The 20,294-nt window shown below is 37.2% G+C and overlaps 1 protein-coding gene across 1 annotated transcript in view; it reads right to left on the bottom strand.

Annotated features, from left to right (window-relative positions):
* Window positions 1–20,294, bottom strand: part of TMEM38B (transmembrane protein 38B) — a 93,567-nt gene that overhangs the window by 59,308 nt on the left and 13,965 nt on the right. The gene's annotated exons all lie outside the window — the stretch shown is intronic.

Raw genomic sequence — 20,294 nt, 5'->3', positions numbered from 1 at the left:
CTTCCAAGAGTAGCCAGCTGCCCTATTCAGATAATTCAATTTTTTGTTGTTAAATAACAGTTAATAGTTTTCAAATATTCAGCAACTCTCCTTTATAGGTCAAAAAGTTAAATATACACATTTAACAAATGTATTTATTAAAATGTGATCTTATTAATTACAGTCGTCTGGAAAAACTACTTAACGACATTTTGTTCTCCAGTAGTTGTATTGCTAACTATAATTCATGTTTTTCTTTAATTCTAAGCAGACATCCTTCCAGTTCTACCAGTAATTCTTCTTGAATACCTATTCTGGGGTTAACAGTTAATGAGGTAAATGAATTCTCTTTAATTAGAGGGCTATGTTCAATGCCTCTCCAGAATGTCCAATTCCAATGCCTCCTAGTGGTATGGAGATGAGCTGGGATTCTCCAAGGGACACCAGCAGAGTATGAGCTGAAGTAGAATCTACTTTCTTTAACTGTGGCATCAGTGACAGAATGAGTCAGTTTATCAAGCATCATTCTATTCGAATACAGAAAGGCCATAACTTAGGCTATAACACTATGAGGCTGGGCACTTAAATTCACTGGCAGTCCACGAAATTTTTAAAAAAGTGAAATGATTTTGAAGCCTCTAAAGCCCTCTTTGACTTGTATAGGGTTAGAGACAGAGTGGAGGCAATGGTGGCAGAGTGCTAAAAATCAAGAAGTTTCCAGATAGTTTACAAATGCAGCTACTGGAACTTAAATGGGAGATCCTTGTCCAATGAAAAAAAGTGGACAAAGCATTAAAGGAAATTAATCTGATCAATCTTTACTTTCTCACCATAAACAAAGGCAAAGAAAGAAAAAACCTATAGCAAAATGTAAGTAAAGGTGATTCACAGGTTCTTATTGAAAAGGGAAATAAAGGAAATCCAAATCCCTCAAACCTGCTAGTATTTTTAATGAGTTTGTGTTCATTCTATATGTACATATATATGTGTGTGTATACATACATACATATATATATACATATATACATGTGATTCTTCCATAAAATGCCATTTCATAAGACATTTGGTGATCTCATATTACACTGCTTATAAGTATTAGTCAAAATAATTTAAATAATTGAAGTTTATGTACCAACCCATGTTAAATAAAGGGAGAGTATTTCCACAAAGGAGTAATAAGAATCTCCAGATTAAAATTTATAATTTTAATATTCAAGGACTTCAGTACAAAGGTATAAATAGATAAGGATAAAAAATATAAATAAAGAGTTCTCAAAAGAACTAAACTATAAACTATATCATGGGAAAAAATAGTTCAAAGTCACTAATATGATAAATGAAAATCAAAACAACTTAAAGGTTTCACCTGAAACCCAGCTAAATAGTAAGCATGACAAAAGATGGAAACAGTCAGTGTTTAGGATCTGTATAAAACTAACACACTGCTGCTACAGCAAAGATTCTAGAAAGCAATTTGAAATTACACTAAGGAAGTGACCATAACAGCCTTACCCTCTGACCTAGAGATTCCACTGCTTAATACATGCCCCAAGGAGATCAAAGATAAAAAGGCTCCATTTATACCAAAATCTTTATAGCAGCATTTTTTATCATAGCAAAGAAATAGAAACAAAATTGATGTCCATGGATTGGGGAGGCTAACCACACTGTGATACCTGAATGTAATGAAATATTATTGCTGTATAAGAAATTATGAATATAAAGAATATAAACATGAAAAAATTGTTAAGAATTGATGAAAATGAAGTATACAAAGCCAGGACAACAATATACATTAAAACTATAATGATATAAATAGAAAGAACTCAAAAGAAAGAGACTGAACATTATATAATTAAGACTAAGCTTGTTCCCACAGAATAGATGTAAGAATGTACTTTCTCCTACTGTCTGTGTGTGTGTGTGTGTGTGTGAGAGAGAGAGAGAGAGACGAAGAAAGAGAAAGATATGCAACAGTAAATACACCTGCTTGCTTAAAAATACATTTTCCATACTTAAATACAAAGTACAACAGCTTTCTTTAAAAACCAAATTAAAAAAAAAAAACCTAGCCCTATCCTCTATGAACATGACAATTGTGTAATCAAGTCAAGACACTCTAAAATAAACCGTAAGAAAGCTATATTCAAATACACACATTCAATCAAGTATTTATTATTGTCTTCTACATACTAGACTCTATATTAGACACTGGAAATAGAAATATAAAAGACAATAATCCTTGCTCTAAAGGAGTTATATTCTACAGGGGATGCTTTATGTTTGTAGGTAAATAAGTGTAGGATATATATAAAATAAATGTAAATATGTGATCTGGTTGTTGGTGAGTACCTCTAACAACTGCACAAATCACAATACGCCTCTTTTTAAATGGTCATACTTAAGCTGAGCCTTGAAAGGAGACAGGGATTCCAAGAGGCAGATGTAAGGAAGAAGAACTTTCCAGGTCTCCGTGACACAGAGCCTGTACAACAGCACAGGAGGAGATGACAAATAGGATAAGAGAAATAGCAAGTTGGCCAGTGTGACCTGTGCATAGGCTAGAACCAGAATGTAAATGACTTTGAATGTAAATAGTGGAGCCTATATTTCATCCTGGAGGCAATGGAGTGCAACTGTAGCTTCTGAGTGCTGGAGTGGCATAAATATTCTCCCCAAAAAAATGTTTACACAGGCCAAATGCCTAAATCCTAAAAATTGACTATAATTACAATAATGCCTCAAATGACACAAAGAAGCAAGAATAATAGGATGTTCTCTTTCTCCAAAGAATACTGGTATTGGAAGAAGGCATAAAAACAGGAATACACTTAAAATAGGGACCAAATAACAGTAAAACTTTGACTGTGGCTTTACCTTGAAAATGGAATTAGATCAGAGAGCAGAGAGATTGATCAAATAATATGAACAATTCTCAAAAAAAAATTGCTAAATATTAACAACTATATGAAAAAATGCTTCTAATTCACTACTAATGGGAGAAATGCAAATCAAAATAATCCTGAAATTTCATTTCATATCCTGCAAAATGGGAAATATGACAAAAGATAGAAATAGTCAATGTTTACATGAGTTGCAGGAAAACAAGCATACTACTCTAGTATTGTTGATGGAGCTGTGAATAAGTATACTACTTTTAAAAAGGAATTTGGAACTATGTAAATAAAGTGACTAAAATAGTGCATAGTCTTTGACACAGGGATTCCATTACTAGGCTTATACCCAAGAAGGACTTCAATAAGAAGAAAGTCCCCATATGTACCAAAATATTTACAACAACGAGACTTTTATGACAGCACAGAATTGAAAACAAAGTAGATACTTATCAAAAATGTGGCACAAGAATGTAGTACAGTAATCCCAAACTGTAAGAAAATATGAAAATGATGAAGAGAAAGCATTGAAAAATTTACACAATCTGATGCAGAGTGAATTAACCAGAGTCAAGAGACAATTTATACAATGACTACAGTAATATATATATATATATATATATGGAGAGAACCCCCAAAAAATCAAAAGTGAATGTTGCAAAATTATGAAGAACAAGCATGGCTCAAAAGAAGAGATATGAAAAGACATATCCATCCCACTTCTCTGTAAAGATGGGTAGTACCTTGTATATATTTTCAGATTTTTTGCAATATTTATCAGTTTTTCTGATTTTTTAATCTTTTCTTAAAATATTGTTTTATGAGATGGCTTTCTGGAAAGAGAAGTTGGCAGGTGAAGTTCTGGTGATGTAAAAAAAAACAAAATATGTCAATAAAAATTTATTTGATAAAAAGGTTTGATAAAAATTATGGAAATGAGTTTTATATGACAAAAATTAGGTTATAATTGGAATGATGGGATAATTTCACTGACCCAGACTAGCTATTAGACAATAGCTATTAGACTAGCTATTAGACAAGTCATATTACCATTGTCAGTGCCTCAGAAACTCTAAAATTGTAAGCTGCAAAACAGTTGCTGCTATGTATTAATATAGACAATTTCCTTCCAGGGAATTCATAACACCAATGAAATCACAGGTCTAGACCAAAACAAAAAACAATCTGTACCTCTGGAGATTCATATATATTAAAAACTGGATAAGGGGGGCGGAGCCAAGATGGCAGAGGAAAGACATTAAATGCACAGGGCTCCTGATACAATCACCCCAAAAATAGCAATAAAATAACCCTCAGGACAGAAAAATACACAAAAATACGGGCTGAGAGTTTTCTCCAGCTATAGATAGATTTCAGGGGGCCTTGCTGAGCCACGAATAAAGCCTAACCCCACAGTCGGGCCAACACACCAGACACCCACCAGAGGAATTTGCCCCAGTGCCTCTGAATCGGCTGCAGCACAGGCGTCTTCTGGAACCCAGCAGGCGGGTGGGCTGAACGGCTGGCCTGGAGGGTAAGTGCAGGGGTACCAGTGGACTGGGAGGAAGGATTCGACTGTCCCACCCCAGTGGGCAACCAGGAAGAAATCCTGATTGGCTGAAGGCCCAGGTGGGGGAGGGGAGCAGTCTCATCAGAAGCTGAGAACCACACCAGAGAAAGCTTTGCTGGTTGGTTTCTTAGTAAATAGGCCTCAGGTTATCTCCAACCTGAGAACAAGCCAGGTGAGATTAAAACCTGCCCCACCTCAACCCCAAACACCTGGGACCCTCTGAAGCTGAGAACAGGAGCAGAGCCCAAGAAGCAGCCCCAACTCCCCACCACCCCCCAGTGGAGAGTTTAAAATCAAATAAAATCGAGGCCAGGCAGGCTGAGAAGAAGCCCAACCATCTCCCAGGCCACGCTGTAGCTTGAACCGTGTGTCCTGGAAGCAGAGTCACACTTTAAGAAGGAGTTAAAAGCCAAGAAATAGTAAGCCAGGATGAGTAGGCAGAGAAAGCAGAAGACCATCGAAAACTTCTTTGGGGTAAGGTAGACCACAATACAACCTCAGAAGAAGAAGATAATAACAGGGTCAAAGCTCCAACATCCAAAGCTTCCAAGAAAAATATGAACTGGTCTCAGGTCATGGAAGCTCTCAAAAGGGACTTTGAGGGGGCAGCTAGGTGGCGCAGTGGATAGAGCACCGGCCCTGGAGTCAGGAGTACCTGAGTTCAAATCCAGCCTCAGACACTTAACACTTACTAGCTGTGTGACCCTGGGCAAGTCACTTAACCCCCATTGCCCCACCAAAAAAAAAAGGGGGACTTTGAAGAGAAAGTAGGAGAAATAGAAGATGTAGAGAAAAGGAGGAAAGAATAGAAAGGGAAATGAGAGCGATGCAGGAGAGTCACGAGAAAAAAGTCAACAGTTTGAAAAGCCAAATGGAAAAGGAGATTAAAAAACTGTCTGATGAAAATAACTGCTTAAGAATTAGGATTGAACAAATGGAAGCTAGTGACCTTATGAGAAACCAAGACACAGTAAAACAAATCCAACTGAATGAAAAAATAGAGGGCAATGTGAAATATCTCCTTGGAAAAACAGCTGACCTAGAAAATAAATCTAGGAGAGATCATTTGAAAATCACTGGACTACCTGAAAACCATGACCAAAACAAAAGCTTAGACACCATCCTCCAAGAGATTGTGAGGGAAAATTGCCCTGATATTCTAGAAGCAGAAGCTAAAATAGAAATTGAAAGAATCCACCAATCACCTCCTGAAAGAGATCCCAAAAGGAAAACCTCCAGGAATATTATAGTCAAATTCCAGAACTCCCAGGTAAAGGAGAAAATACTGCAAGCAGCTAGAAAAAAGGAATTCAAATACTGTGGAGCTCCAATAAGGATAAAGCAAGATCTAGCAGCTTCTACATTAAAGGACCGAAGGGCATGGAATATGATATTTCAGAGGGCAAAGGAACTGGGACTTCAGCCAAAAATCATGTACCCAGCAAAACTGAGTATAATCTTTCAGAGGCAAAAATGGGATTTCAATGAGAAAGAGGTCTTTCAAGCATTTGTGATGAAAAGACCTGAACTGAAAAGAAAATTTGACTTTCAAATACAAGACTCTGGAAAAGCATAAAAAGGGTAAACAGGAAAAAGACTTCATGAGGGATATTAAAAGATCAAACTGTTAACATTCCTATATGGGAAGATAATACTTTGAAATCATAAGAACTATCTCAGTAAGCAATTCACAGAAGACAGGGCTGAACTGAATATGAAGGAATTATATCTGTAAAGCATTTATGTTTTGTTCTTTGTAGGGCAGACAGGGTGGGATATCTTATGTCTGGGGCTGGATTTGGGCTTGGGGCCTCCTGGGTCCAGGGCTGGTGCTTTGTCCACTGTGCCACCTAACTAATCCATGATGACATCATTAAAATAGGGTTGAGGTGTAGGAAGAATAAACTGGGGGAGGGAGAAGGGGAGAGATGGTCTGGGGAGAGGTAGTTCACATGAAGGAAACAAGAAAAAAACTTATGGAGAGGAGGAGAAGGGGGGGAAGGAGTTGGGGAGTGAGTGAACCTTAATATCATCAGAATTGGCTCAAAGAAGGACTAAAATACATACTCAAGTAGGTATAGTAATATATTTTTGCCCTGCGGGAGGGGAAAGAAATGGGAGGGGGTGGAGAAGGGAAGGAGGGAAGGGCAGATTGGGGGAGAGAGCAGTAAAAAGCAAGATATTTTCAAGGAAGATGAAGATGTTCTGCATTACTGCACAAGTATGACATATTGAATTGCTTGATCTCATAGGGAGAGTTGAGAAGGGAGGGAGGAAGAAAAATTTAGAACAAAGAATTAGCTCAGGGACCCTGATCTCATTGGAGTGGGCTCATGGAGGGAATGGCTTTCATACCCAGTTGGGAGGAGCAATCTATTTAACCCTGCAGGAAAATAGGAGGGGAAGAGGATAAGGAAGGAAGGGTGAAAAAAGAGGGTGTAGAGCGAGGGAGAGGATAGTCAGAAGTAAAACACTTCTGAGGAGGAATAGGTAAAAAGAAGTGTTAAAGGCTAAAATTCTAGCTAGTCTGTCTAAAATATCTAATGAGTGGTCGCCAATAAATTATAAGCTTTAGCAAGAGTTAGGCTTTTAAGCATTTATTAAGGAGAATAAGAATTTGGTAAAGAGAGAGAGAAAGGCCTAGATTCATCTATCTATTAAAGGGAGAGAGCATTTCTAGCTCCACTCTCTGCCAGAGTCCACAGGAAAGAGCCAGAGTCAGAGCGCCAGGCTCCCCCTTCTTCCTCCCACAAGCAAACGTCACTTCCTGACGCCAAAGAAAAAGATGCATGGTCTTGCCCTCAAAGACCTTCACCTCATGGGTGGAGCTCTTCTACAGTAAGTCTCCAGCAGGTGGCGTCATTCCAATCGTTACAGAAGAGAGAATAAAAGTCATGGGAAGGGAGTGGGATGGAGGGAAATAGTTATGATGATTGATTATAATGGCAAAATGTATGGTACCTACTTTGCTGGGCTTTTATGAAGAAAATTCTCTGTCAAGCTTAAGGTACAGTTTATGATGAACAGGATACTATCAGAAAAACCTTTAAAGACCTACATAAACTGAAGCAGAGTGACATGTACTGTATACAAAATAACAGCAATAGTGGGGGATGATCTGCTGGGAAGCATGTGGTTATTTTCAGCAAGGCAATGATCCAATAAAACCCTGAAGGACTTATGAAGATTGCAGCCCATCTGTAGAGAAAGAACTGATAGTATCTGAAAACAGATGGAAACACATTAAAAAATTTTTTTTTTCTTATCCTCTTTGACAATTCCTTAATCTGAAGTTTTGGGGGTTTTTTACTGTTTTCTCTCACAACTAGCTAATATGGGAATTTTTCCATAACTACTCATGTATAACTTATTTTGAATTGCTTGAGTTCTTGTGGGTGGGGGTGGGAATGGAGGGGGGAAGAAGTTGGAACACAAAGTTTTTTAAAAATTGATGTTAAATTTTTGTTTTTACATATTTTGGAAAATAAAATTCTATTCACAAAACTAAAAAAAACCCAAAAAAACTGGATAAAGAGGACCTCTCCACGCCATGCAACCTGTACTCTTTCCTCTTTCTGATCCATCCTCCAGGGCTTGCCAAAATAATCTAAGATACATGTCAGACCATAGCCCTAGTCTACTGCTCAAGAAGCTTCCATTTTACCCTATTACTTTTAGGATAAAATACAAATTCTTCATGTTGGCATTTAAAGTCATTTATAATCTGGATCCAACCTATGTTTCCAAGCTTCCTGCATGTACACACTCTACAATGAAGCCAAAATATTCTACTTGCTGTTTCCCATAACATGGCACTCTATCTCCTGCCTCCATGCCTATAGAGAAGCTAACCTCCATACCCAGAATGCAATCCCTCCTTATCTCCACCTCCTAAGAAATTTTAGGTTCCTTCAAAGATAAATCTATATATAGCTCTTACCGCAATTGTTTCCAAATTTTATTTAGCACTCCACCTTTCTTAGACATAAAATTTTTTTGTGCCTATCCCCATTTTTCACAAAACAATCTACTCAAGTTTCTTAGCTTACATTTTGTCAAAATTAAGTATTTAAATTATGAAAAAGACAATGTAATATATAGATATGCATTAATAACATCATTGATAGTTTTCATATATGGACCATAAAAGTAATCATAATTATAATATTGTTAATGTGATAGGTAGGCTGGGGTTTGGTATAGTTTCTCAAAATGTAGTATCATTGATGATACTGCTACTTATATTTTTAAGTCACTAACCACTAACTTTGGCCTTTATAACAGCTGTAGCAGATCACCAAGTTTCACAGCAATAAAATGTAAGGATCACAGATTTAAAGCTGTAAGGAACATTATAGGCCATCCAGTTTTACCTTCTCATTCTATAAATAAGGAAACTGAAGCCCAGGGAGGTTACTTGCCCAATATTGCCCAAGTAGCAAATATCAGAGCTGGGACTGGAAGCCAAAGAGAGTGCTCTGTTAGATTTATAACAAATTATATGATAAGCCATATAACTCAATTCACCTATAGCCAAGTCATAAGATTTAAGTGTAAATGTTTATTTCAACATTCAAACACAAGACAAGTCTACAAACCATTGTTGTTCAGTCAGATTAAATTCATCAAGTATGCTTAAAGCAAAGGGTTTCCTAATTGATTCAAATTTACCAATATCTGGATCTTTAAAACAAAATAAGGGGGCAGCTAGGTGGCACAGTGGATAGAGCACTGGCCCTAGAGTCAGGAGGACCTGAGTTTAAATCCGGCCTCAGACACTTAACACCTACTAACTGTGTGACCCTGGGCAAGTCACTTAACCCCAATTGCCTCATCAAAAAAAAAAAAGAAAGAAAGAAAGAAAGAAAGAAAACAAAATAAGAATTATTTCTGAAGACTGGTTAAGTAATTAATATGCAGGGTTTTCTTTTACTTTCTTCTATTTCAAGTGCAGTACAGTCAGAAAGAAAATTTGACTAACGTTTTTTCATTTTTATATCATCACTATGAAAAATGGGAATTTCTTCTTTTAGATCAAATATGCTTAAAAGCATCATATGAGTGAGATGAGCAGAACCAGAACATTGTACACAGTATCGTCAACATTATGTGTTGATCAACTGTGATAGACTAGATTCTTCTCACCAATACAACAGTACAAGAAAGTGCCAAAGGACTCATAATGGAAAAGGCTCTCCAAATCCAGAAAAAAAAAAAGAACTGTAGAATATGGATGCTGATTGAACCATACTATTTCTTTCATTTTTGGTGCTGTTGTTTTTCTTTTTTTGAGGTTTTTCCTTTTTGCTCTGATTCTTCTCTTATAACATGACTAAGGCAGAAATATGTTTAATGTTATTATACATATATAACCTATATCAGATTACCTGCTGTCTTGGGGAGGGGGGAAGGGAGGGAGAAAATTTTGAAATTGGAAATCTTATAAAAACAATGTTGAAAACTATCTCTACATGTAACTAGAAAATAATAAAATACTTTTTTTTTTAAAAGAAGCATCATAGATTTACAGCCAGAGGAAACCTTAAAGATCACTTCAATTCTAGCCCCCAAATTTTATAAATGACTAAACCAAGGAAGGCTCAGAAAGGCTAAGCTATTTATTTGCCCAGAAGCTCATAGCTAGTAAGACTTTAGCACAAGTCTAAATCAATGTTAGGCAATGCCATATCCTATGTTTACACAACTTTGCAAAGACATTTTCTTTTAATGGGATTTTGGGAGGGGCTTACTTTTGTAATAATTGAAAAAACTACATATAGCTCCTTATTTCATATTTGCCCCCCAATAAAGCAGTTGTGAAGCATGTCTTATAATTGCCATGTTTATTACTTATGTTTGTAGACCTACATTTCATTCTGACATAAATTAAACTAGTAAAGTTTAATAACTAGTAATAACTTAATCATGTCAATTTTAAAATCTGTCAATTATACTAAAATTTCTCCTGACATGGCAATGCTATCAATAGGTTTACAAGGTAACAAACCACACGTCCCCAACAACAAGTTCAACAACATATCTTCAAATATGTCATTTGCTTTATCCACTCAAGCAATGACAAGCTAAGTGACTGGCCTGAATTCTCATTCCCACTGTGCTATCTCCAAGTCAAACCAACGTCAAGTGTCTTTTTAACTATGTTGATAGCTGCAAATAGCACCAGAATTTCTTCTATTAAATGAGGCTTTTCATGTTTAGCAATTCTGTAAGCAACATTATATGATGAAGTAATCCTTGTGATGTCACTAAAATGACTTTTGAACAAGTTTGGATTTTGCTAAGTAAAAGAATCTAATTTTCTCTAGAAAAAATATTCTGTTTTGTCACTGCATACAACATAGACACTTTCAAGATGTCATTTCCAATTATCATATTCCATGCTATCTGGAGCTAAAGCATTTGTACTAAGCTAACAATGGCTTTTCTGTCTCCATCAATAACATCACTTGTGAATGCAATGATAAATGTTGCATGCAATGATTTCTGGGCTTGGGCTTTTTAGTTTTTGTGCCTATTTTTTAGCTAATAATTCTATACTACCCTCCATACTAGTTTCAACTACTATGATAGACTTTCTCTTCAATAAGTTATACAATTATCTATCACAGAGATATTAATTCACTTTTAAAAGTTACACAGTAAAATGACAATTTTTAAATGTTGCCGCAGGGAGAAGTGGGAGAGGAAACCATTTTTTGCATATATTCTACTTACCAAAATGAATGATGTTGAGAAATGCAACATCAAATTTACAAATTTCACGCCTGAGCACCACAAAGACACTATGATATGAATGCCTAGTGATCACCTATGTAGAGTCTAAACATGTTAACTCAAATTTTACCAAGTTTCTACATACTGTATTATACAGTTGCTGTAAGAATTCAACGAATTTAGGTTTTACCTATGTTGGCTTTGATTTGATTTGAACTTTGTTTTCATTTTTAAAGGCGGATGAATTTTCCCCAGCCATTTTTTTAAATTGTCCATTGTTTCACTCTTTCCAGTAAGGGACTATACCTCAATATGAAAAACTTTGTTACTCTGTTCCACAAGACAAAGATAAGTTAAGTGGCTTGCCCAGGATTACATGGTTAAAGTGTCTAAGGCTGGATTTGAACTCAGTTCTTCCTGATTCCAGGTCAAGTGTTCTATCCACTGTGCCACCAAGTTCAAGATTTTTTTTCCATGATTTTGATATCTTTCATTTTTTAGATATGCTGTATATCAATCTTTCAATGTGCTCACAACCGTTATCTCCTGATGTCTTCTGTATATACTTGATACAATCCAGCTGTTTTTCATATCTTTGTTCACTATAGGGACATTTCTACCTCCTCTACCTGAGGGACAGTGATGTTACTATCCAAGTATTGTGGTTCAACTATTTGTGATGAATACATAGATAGATAGATAGATAGATAGATAGATAGATAGATAGATAGATAGATAGATAGATAGATAGATAGATAGATAGAGATATATGTAGTAGTAGTAGTAGGCCTCCACCAGTTGCGGATAACCATGGATCAGCGCCCTGAAGAGCCACAGGCCACACTGTGGCTGTGCAGTCTGATATGGGAGCCGCAGCTCCTGAGTGACTTATAACCCGTAACTGCCGCATCCTGTGTTGTATCTACCCCATGAGGAGTAACTGGAGTGTCCTCTCCAGGGTGCTGGCCTGGGTGGATCAATATGGAAAACAAGCTGTTGCCCATGCAGCAGGTTTTCCCTCTCCGTGACATTGGTGGATCCAAAGGAGAGGCAGAGCCAATACAGTTTGGCACCAGTGCCGCTGCAGGAGTTGCCAGAGGGATGTGATGTCCAACATCCAACTGCCTAAGGGACTCTGACTCCTGATTTTTCCTTGGGGTTAACTCCTGAAGCCTTTCCCATATATGGGTATAGCCGCAAGGCAGCGGAGGTTTAAAACCAGGATTTCCTTCCCCATGGCAGGTTGCCTGCACCTGCGGGCCAATCTTTTCTTTCCTCCATTTGTAGTTCTCTTTTCTATTCTCATTCATGAATATCCTTCAGATGATTTTTGTTTACTTATCTGGATATCTTACCAGGCTTTTAAAAAACTGGTTTTATTCTACTTTTTCTCGGCTTCATGACATAATACTGCCTATAACTGTCCACCATCCTTCTTCAAAAGATTTTACAGACATTTTACCACATCCTGACAATTATACTTCCACAAGATCCTTCAAATCAGTCCTCTCTCCCATGGCAAGGCAAGTATTCCAAATGAAGCCCCCATCATCTCTCTCTCACTTGGACTCTCACAGTGGGTCTCTCTCTATTTTCATGTCTTCCTTTTCCTTTTAAATTCCTCAGGGAATCTACCCACCACAGAATTGCGAAAACTACTCCTCTGCTCAAAATCTTCAGTAGCTCCCCCTTGTTGCCTCCAAGATAAAATACAAGTCCTCAGCCTGACACTGTAATCTGACTTCCTTCTATACCCTTCCTGACATTGCACACATTCTGCATTTCAGCCAAATTGACCTAGTAGTCCCCAACCTGACATTCGATCTCATTTCCATTCCTTTGTACCAGATATCTCCCACATTTGAACTATAATCTCTCTTTTCATTTCTACTTTTTGAATCCCATCAATTCCTTCAAGGTTCAGCTAAAGTCCCTTTCCTGATCCCAATTGTTAGTGCTCCCTCTCTCCTACCATTATCTTATATTAACTTCTCTGTGCACATGATACAACCCACCCACTCCTCAGTAGACTGTAAAAAGGGATTGTTGTTGTCTTTTCTTTTTGTATACTCAACACCTAGCACAGTACCTTGCACACAACAGGTATTTAATAAGTCTGACTGGTTTTTTTCAAAACCTAGATCAAATCATACCTTCCCTATGTTCTCAGTGTTGTTCAGCTGACATTGATCTCTCTTCTTTGAAATTCTTTAGCAGTTATGAACTATGCCACCTGACTTAACACTACCTCAAAACTTTTTCATAAAGCCATCATGAAATTTCGTGAAGAAAGTCTGAACTTGAACAAACTATGAGTACAGAGTATTGCATATGTTGCTAGACACAGAAAAGGTACTGCTTTGTTTTTAACAAACGTTAAACTGTCTTCTTCCCAAATTTTTAAAAAATCTTTGTTCCAAGGGATTGGCTTACTGGGTAGCAGAGGTAAAGGGACATATTTGGAAAATAATATAATGTAAAAACAAAAGATATCTATAAAAGGAAAAGAGAACTGGAAAGATGGGCTAATTTGGATAGGCACAGGAATGGGCAGGATAATGTAGGTAGTATTGTGCGATTTACATGCAGTGATACAGAACCGCTAGAGTTGCCGATAAGAATTTAAATTAATACTTCTAATTATTCCTGCTTCTACCATTAACACTGTAGTTAAATAAGGTGAACTGTGTATTTGACAAGATTGACAAAGAAGATAGCGATCTGGATGAAATTATCAGAGTTGCTTAATAGCAATAGTGAAGTGTATAAAAAGTATTACTACATTCAAATACTAAACAATAAATGAAACAGATTACAGTTAGCAGAGACTAAATGGCTAGAATTTTTTAAAATATTACTAGCTAGTGATTTATATATTTTTCTAATAAAAACTAACAAACTATTAAATCTGAAGAACTGTCTCTAAATATCCATTTAATGTAATGAATCATTTTCTCCATTGCAAGACAGAACTGCTCTCATTCACATGACTGAGTAGAATAGAAACAAATGGGAACAAAACCTTTGCAAGTAAAATTCTAAACTAGAGGCAGTGAGAAGGAAGAATTAGATTTATTGTACAATATTCCTCAGTTTAAAAAGCTAAACTGCCTATAGCTACAAGAGAATGTATATCTTTCTTCCATTTCTACAATCTACAGTGTGCCCAGCTATCCCCTTACCTCTTCTCTTATACCAACCACTTCCTAAAGATCTAAGGACTGGTGTGAAATCTTTTGAGATCAATCAGTTTCCTCTACCAAATTTCTAAGGGTTCCTGAAAACTGATAGATAGAAGGCTCAAACACATAGAGATTGAGTTTCTGTAGGAAAATTTGAAATTAATTTTATTTAATAATCTAATTATTGATTTAATTCATTTCAGTGATTTAATTATCCAGTCTTATTGTTATTAGGGGCAGCTAGGTAGTATAATAAATATCGTACTGGGCCTGGAGTCAGGAGGACTCATCTTCCAGATTTCAAATCTGACCTCAGACACTAGCTGTGTGACCTTGGACAAATCATTTAACCCTGTTTGCCTCAGTTGCCTCATCTATAAAATGAGCTGGAGAAGGAAATGGCAAACAACTCAAATATCTTTGCCAAGAAAAGCCTAAATGGGGTCATGAAAGGTTAGACAAAACTGAAAATATTTTAAATTTATTTTAATAATTTAATTTTTAGTAATGTATTCATAAAAATCCCCTCTACTTGAGTTATGCCTACATAAATTCTTAATGGCATCACACATTTCATATAAGCAATTAAGATACTAATGAATAAAGAACTAGAAATTCATTTAGGATTTCATTTCTTCCCAAAGAAAAAACACTTCTCAAACCTGAACATGCTCAATGTAAATTTCTAGTCTCAATCTCTCACTCATCATTCAGATTCACTGGTATTACTACTTGGAAATCTAGCTACTACCTGAAACTAGAATGCATCACTCATTTTACAATACCAATAGGAGACAGGTACAAGGGCTGGACCTGTAATTAATAGATATAGGGAACTCCCAGGTGAGGAAACTATTTTTGCCAATGCAGATGGACACCTTCTTTGCAACTTACAGTCTTAGAATGCCTTGATATTAAGTGACTTGCCCAGAGCCATACAAATAGTATATATGTCAAAACTGAGACTGTTACCCTACCCTACTGTTCCAACACTAGTTCTCTCTATTCTACCGTGCCTCTTACAAAATGGATATTTTGTAAAGAATAAAAATTTGCCTTACATGATACTTTTTGATATATGAAACACATAAAAACTATTTCTCATTCAAGTTTTGGCTAAGGGAAATGTCATATATTCAAAATCAATTTCACACTGATGTCCAATTGGGAAAATGGAAACTTGACTTGGCAGAAATGTTTTAAGTATTTGTCAGTACACATGCATGTGTCTTTTGAGATGGAAAAAATAAATATTTGTCCTATACTTTATCCACTTTTGTACACTGATTAACTTTCTAGAAGAGCTGTTTGTAATCCCTTTAAGAGAGACCCTTAGGTATGAGCACCATACCTAAGCTTTAAGAGATTTTCCCAAGAGGATCAAGGGCAGGAGCATAATGAGCCAGAAAGAAGAGGACAGTTTAACTCTCCTCTTAGTGGCCAGGCTCCCCTAGTACCCAATTCAGTCTTCATGAACCCCAAAATTAGACCCTTTGATGGGAAGATGGGAATCCTTGGTGTCATGCTTGATTGCTCACTCTTACTCAAGTCACATATCCAATTAGTTGTCAAATATTGTCGTTTCAGTTTCTATATCTATGAATTAGGTTCCCTTCCCTCCAAATAGCATCTCTTCTCTCCACTGGCATGGCCACTATCCTAGTTCAGACCCTCATTAAATCTCACTTGGACTATAGCAATAGTTTCCTAATCCATATGCTTGCTTCCATCTCTTCTCCCTATTCCAGTCCATCCTGCATGCTGCTACCCATGTGACTTGTTTAAATAAGCACAGATAAGACCATGTCACCCTTCCCTTCTCAATAAATTCCAGCTGCCCCCTATTACCTCTAGGATGAAATATAAACTTGTCTGCTATTTAAAGCTCCTCACAACCTGTCCATTCCTATATTTCCTGTCTTCTTATACTTTCTCGCACTCCGTGGGCCATCTGCTCTCTGATTGGCTGGTTCCATCCAGAACCTCCATTTTAAGGAAGATGCCCAGGCTTACCAAATTTTCATTCCTCTCCAAGCTGCACTTATACCTCACTCTGGGTACTTTTACCTCTTCCTCCATCCCCTCACTTTTGAGCTGCCTTCCCCCATTAGAACATATGCACTTTGAGGACAAGGATTATCCTTCTTTCTGTTTATATTTGTATTCTCAGTGATTAGTACAGTACCCAGCACATAGTGATTAATAAATGCTTGTTGGCTCAACTTGATATAACACTTAGGGTTACTAAGGGATCTATTTATCAACCTGACAAAAACAATAGAAAGGTCTGCCATTCTGAAGCAAGTATCTGAACTGTGACAAAGAACCTCCAAAGACTTGTCAAACAATGTTTACTACCAGCCTCAGGATCAATCAAATAGGGAATGAATGAATCAAGTAGAGACAAATGATACAATTAGAAGGAACCTACAATGTGTTACTAAGAATTTTAAAGTTTTAGGCAAAAAATAAAATAAAATTAAGCACTTAGTAGCATAAGTAATATATTTATTCACTATTGTGGTAGGTGATTAAAAAGAAAAACAATTACAGGAAGCCAAAAGGTGTTAGCTAAAAAGATGGTATCTGGGGGCAGCTAGGTGGCACAGTGGATAAAGCACTGGCCCTGGATTCAGGAGGACCTGAGTTCAAATCCGACCTCAGATGCTTGACACTTACTAGCTGTGTGACCCTGGGCAAGTCACTTAACCCTCACTGCCCCGCAAAAAAAAAAAAAAAAAAAAAAAAAAAAGATGGTATCTGACATTGAGTTGAAGAGGCCTACAGGAGATGTAGCTTAAGATGTCTAATGACAAGTTGATGTTGTGGAACTAGAACTCAGAAGAGAAACTAGGCTTAAACAGATATAAAGATCTGGAAATCACCTGCATAGAGATGAAAACTGCACCTGTAGGAGCCAAAGAGATCATTACATCAAACAAGAGAGAAGAGAGGAGAGAAAAGAGATGGGGGCGGGGGCAGGGAGAGAAGGATGAATAATCAAAGTAGACTGGGAAGGATTAGTCACTCAGGTAAAGGTACCTAGAAAGATTTTTAAAAAGCATGAGCACTGAAAGAAGGACATTAGTTGTGCAATTAAGAGATCATCAGTTGCTTTGGAAAAAGGAATTTTAGTTGAAGGATGAGATTTGAAGCCAAATTTCAGAGGATTCAGAATATAGTATAAGGAGTATACCACATTAAAGTGTAGACAACCTTTTCAAGGAATTTAACTGAAAAGTGGAGAAGAGATATAGAACAAATTGTTAGCAGACATGATGGAATCTGGACAGAGGGTTTCTCTGAGGTTAGGGGAGATTAGGGCATTTTTATAGACAATAAGGAAGAAGCCAATGGAGAGAAAAAGACTAGATATTAGAGAAAGAGTGGGGATGATAGAGACAGTCTACAGCAGATAAGAGAGTATATGATCAAGAGTAAGCAGAGGAGTTAAGCTTGGTAAAAAGAAGGGTTACCTCTTCTTAAGAGACTGAAGTGAAAAGTGTATAGTATGGGATGACGTCTGAGTTTTATGAGATGAGAAGGGGAGAAGAAAGATATCTTAGTGAATGGCCTCAACTTTTTTTGGTGAAATATGAGGTGAGATGCCAACCAGAGAAGATGAGAAAATGGAAGAGGAGGAAGAATAAAAGTTTTAAAACAGCTGCTGTTTTCAGGAGGACAGGGAACTGATTAGGAAAGAGAAAAGGGATCATCTTGCTGAAATTGAAATACAAGTCGACAAGATTAAATGGCATAAATTTGTAGTGAATCTAGGAAAAGGAGTGTCACTACTTCCTCCAATTATATACAACAGTGGAAGGGTAAGAGTGAAGAATCAAGAGTATAAACATCCCTCTGTGTAGCCAAGGTAGAAGGAAGGAATAAATCATGGAAATGAACTAGATTAAAACTTCTTAAACTGTGGGTCATGACCCTATATAGGGTTGTGTAAATGAATGTGGGAGTTGTGAAAAATTTGGCAATAGTAAAAGGTTATGGAAAGATGGCAGAGAGAAGCCAAGAAGTTGCCTGAGCTTTCCCGTGTTTCCCTCAAAAACAACATTAAATCAAGCCTCTAAACAGATTCTGGAACTACAGAACCTACAAAAAGAGAGACACAATCCTCCTACTTGAGATAATTAAGAAGATTTCAGGAAAGGTCTGTCTCACCTGAGTGAAAGGGGACGGAGGTTCAACACTGCTCAACTCAGCTGGAAACTCAGCTCTGCCTAGGCAAGCTCACTTGGCACCTTGCCACTGCTGCAACTCGACACAGCTGAGAGTGGGGTAGTTGAGAGCAGTAAGAAGCTTGCAACAGTGACCCCTGTGCCCCAGGAGCAGACTTCAACTTTATAAGTTTAAAAATAAGCTACAACATGAGTAAGAAACAAAAAAAAGGACCCTTACCATTGACAGCTTCTATGGTGAAAGTGAAGAGCAAAACTCAAAATCAGATGAGTTTGTCAAAATGCCTACAAGTGAAGACTCAATTGGGAAGATGATCTTGTCTCAAGACCAAAAAGCCTTTGAAGAGCTCAAAAAGGCTTTTTTTGTGAGGCAATTGGGGTTAAGTGACTTACTTAGGGTCACACAGCTAGTAATTGTTAAATGTCTGAGGCCATATTTGAACTCAGGTCCTCCTGACTCCAGGACCAGTGCTCTATCCACTGCACCACCTAGCTGCCCCTCAAAAAGGCTTTTAAAAACCAAATTAGATAAAAGAAAAAATGGAAAAAGAAATGAGAGTTACACGCAAAAATTAACTGAGTTAATTCCTTAAAAATACAATTGGTCAAATGGGAGAAAAATTTGGTCAAATGGAAAAAGAGGTGCAAAAGCTTACTGAGAAATATAAAGAGGTAAACAAGGGGGAGGGGGAGAGGCTATTCAATGATGTTAAACTGCCTGCATCCCAATAGGGAAGATAATTCTTTTAACTCTTGGGATCTCTATCTCTGTTAAGGTATTATTATTAAATTTCAGCAGTCATCAAAACTATTTGGTACTGGCTAAGAAATAGAGTGGTGGATCAATGGAATTGGTTAGGCACAGGAGACACAGTAATGTCTATGACTATATGTAATGACTATAGTAATCTTCTGTTTGATAAACCCAAAGACTCCAGCTTCTGGGATAGGAACTCAGTATTTGACAAAAACTACTGGGAAAACTGGAAGATAGTATGACAGAAACTAGGCATAGACTAACACCTTGCACCTTATACAAAAATAAGGTCAAAATGGGTTCAAGATTTAGACATAAAGGGTGATGCCATAGATAAATTAGGAGAGGAAGGAATAGTTTGCCTCTCAGATCTATGGAGAAGAAAACAATTTATGTCTAAACGAGAAATAGAGAATATTATGAAATGCAAGACAGAAGACTTTGATTACACTAAATTAAAAAGTTTTTGTAAAAACAGAAGCAATGCAGCCAAAATGAGGAGGCAGAAAGTTGGTAAACAATTTTGACAACCAGCATTTCTGATAAAGGCCTCATTTCTAAAATATATAAGGAACTGTAAAGAATTAATTGTTATTTGAGGTTTTTATGCCTCAGCAAGCACTGGCCTGGGGATCCGCAAACCGCACGGTGCTCCACCCACTGGTTGCAGACTTTGCCAGGGCTTTGGCACCTCATGTCATCATCACTCGCCAACACCTACATGGGCCTGGCAAAATTATAATGATTGGAAGCCTAGTGAGGGCAGTCATGTGACTGTCAGAGCAGCCATCCAATTGGCTGGGGGCTGTGTGGGGTTTTCTGTTATTGGGGAGGAGAATTCGCCATACCAGCTGGAAGCTGGAAGGGGACAGAAGCTCTGCTGTGTATTCTCAGCTGATTCCTAAGCAGTGGTATTTTTTCAGGTTGTATAATTTCCTTTTCCCCATTTTATTTCCTTTCCCTTGATCCTATTGATCCTGTTTGTGT

Source organism: Dromiciops gliroides, chromosome 1, assembly GCF_019393635.1.
Source record: "Dromiciops gliroides isolate mDroGli1 chromosome 1, mDroGli1.pri, whole genome shotgun sequence".
NCBI lineage: Eukaryota > Metazoa > Chordata > Mammalia > Microbiotheria > Microbiotheriidae > Dromiciops > Dromiciops gliroides.
Note: the sequence above shows the minus strand (reverse complement) of the source record. Positions and strands in the feature narration are given on the sequence as shown.